Source organism: Onychomys torridus, chromosome 16, assembly GCF_903995425.1.
Source record: "Onychomys torridus chromosome 16, mOncTor1.1, whole genome shotgun sequence".
NCBI classification, from domain to species: Eukaryota; Metazoa; Chordata; class Mammalia; order Rodentia; family Cricetidae; genus Onychomys; species Onychomys torridus.
Window position 1 is genome coordinate 63418012 of NC_050458.1, and position 4178 is coordinate 63422189.

Sequence of the window (4178 nt, forward strand, 5' to 3'; positions counted from 1 at the left end):
TATTATAGAAATGGCAGCCTATTGCGTTTTCATGCTCCTTTAAAGATCCCAACCACACCCCCTATAGAAATCCACCTCCGCAGACATTGTCTGTTTTAGTTTATTCCGTTTGTACTAACTGTAGCCTTCTGTGTCTGCTGTCAGAGTCATCTAAATAAGGTCTAGCCATGAACCAAGGAGCAGCTGTGATTAGAGTTGATCGTAAAGAGAGAATCTGCAACCAAATGTAAAAACCATCTGTAACTCCAGTTTCAGATCTGACGCCCTCACACAGACATATATGCAGATAAAACACCAATGTACATGAAATAAAAATAATAAAATCATTTTAAAGTGTCCTTTTCCTTTTAATCTTTATTATATTTATTTGGGTGTGGGGAAGTATATGTGTGGATGTTAAAGGGTAACCAGTGGGGGTCAATTTTCTCCCACCATGTGGATCCCAGGGATTGTGAGGCTTGGCACGGAGTGCCTTTACCCACAAGGCCATCTCATCAGCCCCCTTGCAAAGATCTTCAACTACTGGTAATCCTAAAGTTGGACATACTTGTGCAGTTTTTTTCCTCTAAGTGTGTAACTTGTAAGAGCTACCTTATATAGTGTTCAGTTTCTCTACATTATCAAGAAATTTAACTTTTCTTCTTCACAATGTAATTCTTCCAGGTTTGGTGGTACATGCCAGTAATCTAGTTCAGCACTCAAGATCTTGGGTGTAGCAAAAGGATGCCCTTTGAGGGCAGCTGGGCTACACAGTGAAACTTTGTCTTGAACAAAACATACTGTCTACCAAAGACATCCTTGTGGGTATCTTAACAGTTCAGCTTTTCAAAGATGTGAGATAGAATTATGAATTGTATCTTGATGCTTGCTAGATGAGTGTTTTTGTTTTTTGTTTTAAGATTTATTATGTATACAGAAGAGAGCGCCAGATCTCATTACAGATGGCTGTGAGCCACCAAGTGGTTGCTGGGAATTGAACTCAGGACCTCTGGAAGAGCAGTAGGTGCTCTGAACCTCCAGCCCTAGATGAGTGCTTTTAAGTGTTGCTGCCATAGCAAAGCTGTAACTTTTTACTCTTGCAGGTACTCATGCGACAGTATAAAGAGTTTCCCCCCTGACTACAACTACCAGGTTCATTGTTGTAGTTAATCATAGATCTCCCAATGGACTGAATGTCCATAGGATACTGTGCGATAGGAACTTAATACCGTCAAAAGCAAAGTGGTAAGGATTCAACAAACTAAGTCAAAGACTAATTTAAGGACATGGAACATACGAACAACAATCAGGAGTTTCATCATTAACGTTTATTGATGGGATGGATAAATACAGATTGAGAAACATACTTGACAGCAAGATATCAAACTGAGAGCCAGACTATAAAATGTATACAATATCCTTCTTGAAAATTTTTTTGAGTTTTTAAAGTTTTTTACAAAGAGCCCTTATGATAATGGTCACTTACACCCTATCATCATCATTCACCTAACAGCAGTAGAGATCCCAGGAGTAGCACCCAAAACTGAGGTGCCCCACGGAGGACAGAGGCAACAGCAGAATAATATGCTGAGCAGTACAAAAATCAGACAAAAAACAAAACAACAAAAAACTCACCACAAAATTGTACCTGAGTGACATAAACTGGTAAAGTGTGTTACTTTGTTTTTCATTTTATTTTTTCTTTTTCGTTCTTTGGTCTGATAAGAAAATGGACAGTTTTATGTGTGGAAAGTAAGATATTATAGATCAGTTTCAAGCTCAGAACCCTAAGTTACACCTACAGTAACTGTTTTCTTTTAGGCCAGACAGCACTTCTATCTATTTTGTGTGTGATTTTACTGTGGTCATCAGCTAATCACTTCCTCTGCTTCCACTGACATTTCCAGATCACCTGATGGGAGACATACTTGCTCTGGCTTCAATTAACATGCTGTCAAGCGTCCCTCTCCACAATTGGCATGGCAACACAAAACCCATGAGTTTCTCTTCGTGTAACCAAGAGTACTCACTCATAAAGGGAAAGAGCAGACACTGATTTTTATTAAACATTCTTTGCCCTCTCCTTTCCATTGCCAAGTTCATATTAAGAAACTTTAGCTATATTAAAACGGAGAGCTCACCCACTTAGAAAACAATTCTGAATTTAGACCACTCCATCAAGTAAGATTACAGTACCATTCTTTCAAACTTACATCCACTGAGGAATAAGAAATAAATGACAGCTTGGTGCAAAAGAATGCTTCCTAAACCATCAAGATCCAAAACTCAATCAACACCAAGACATTTGGGGAGGTATGAGTCGTTGAGAGCTCAGTGGGGTGGTAGAAAGCTATTTCTCACTAACTGATGGGTTGCATAGACTGCTTAAATTCTCCCAAACTAAGGAGAAGAAAATAAAACAGGCATTCCAATCTCAAGATGTCTTAATTTCTCACTTTTCCTAGCATGAGTATCAAAATAACTCATCAAAAGAAAAAAATCTTTAAAAAATAATCAGTTCCCAAAATAATGGAAACGCATATATGTAGATTCCAACCATACTAGGATAGACAGGACCCCTCCAATTGCCTTTGTCTAGAAGCAAGGTGTGAGAGGTAATGAGGAATTAGGTTGCAAAGGCTTCAGGAAACCCAGCAGTGATGTTACCATGATTTTGTTTCAATACTCAAATCTACTGCTGTTTGCAATTGGAGATTTCGATATTTCTATCATTGCCGGTGAACCTAACTATAGAAATATGTGGGATACACTAAACCAAAACACTAAAATCATTTACGAGAAGGAAAGGTTGCTGAGAGTCTCAGATACAAAAACACAATGATTCATGAATGAGAAAAGTAGACTAGTATTTAGATATTTTTCTAAACCCAAAGGCGTAACTGGATACTTCAGAAGACCACACTGGTTTTAGGTTAATGATTCACCAGAGTTTAGCCAACAACACAGGTATGATTAAAAGCCCTAAAGACAATCCACAGGTATTTATTTCTGCCAACATAAGAGTCAAGCAAATTTACAGAAGTTGAGGCTCCAAGCCTGCTTACCACCATCACTTCTTGACAGTTTAGATCACAAGAAAAACAAAGAGCCGTGTTTACAAGGCTGACTTTAGATATACAAATACTACTTCTCAACCTTTGAAGTCTGAAGGTGGGAGAGACACACGTGGCTTAGAAGCCTTATTTATACAGAAACTGCACACTATGCATGCTAGCTGGCAGGTATATCTGCTAACCCAAAAACGATGCAGCACTTCATGCAGAGCCCATGAGGAGGAGGTTCAGATACTATGCACAGACCTAAAAGCAGACACTGTAGCTATCTGGAGACAAAACCAGAAGGAAATAATATAGGAAAAGTCTATAAACTAACCGACTTCAGTGTTGATCTACAGTAGAAAGACTAGACTACAGCATCAAGTGGCTCTTTAGACTCTAGAAAGCACTGTTTTCTACTTCACTACTGACAGTTGAAGAACTACAGTATTACCATGAAGAACTGCTATAACGGCAAACGTGACAGCCTTTGTGGTAAGGGAGTGCATGTGATTAGAAAATATGTGACATTAATGAGAGTAATTAAAAGCCAGAACATTTGCCCAAATCAATTATTGTCAATCTCACAGATACAGATGCAAACTAAATGGCACATTCCCTTTTGGGAAGGACAGGATGGGAAACAAAGTCTAAACAAATACCAAGCCTAAATTTAGTAATCATGATGACACATCTATCTTGCACAACACAGGAAATACCAAGAAGAAAGAAAATGTCACTTGAAAAGTTGCATACCAAGAAATATCACTGGCTTATAGATGAGCAAGGAGCTCCTTGTTTTACACAGCAAAGGCAGGCACACCAGACAATTCAAACATGCAGATTAATAACCACAAAGTCACCCTAAGATATATTCCTTCTAACCATTCTCCTCTACTAGGCCATTATATCAATAGTAACTGCCTCAGTGTTTTCCTAGTCTGTTCTTGGCAAGCAGCACCCATACAACTTCTGTTTCCCTATGACTTTCAATGAAAAGAGAATCTGACCTTTCTCTAAAGACTACTTGGCATGACAAAAGCTTCACTAATTAAAACAAGAGACAAATTATTTTCATAGCACCATCTTTTCCATAGCAAAAAATGTACACACACATATACATGTGTGTGCATATATCTATCT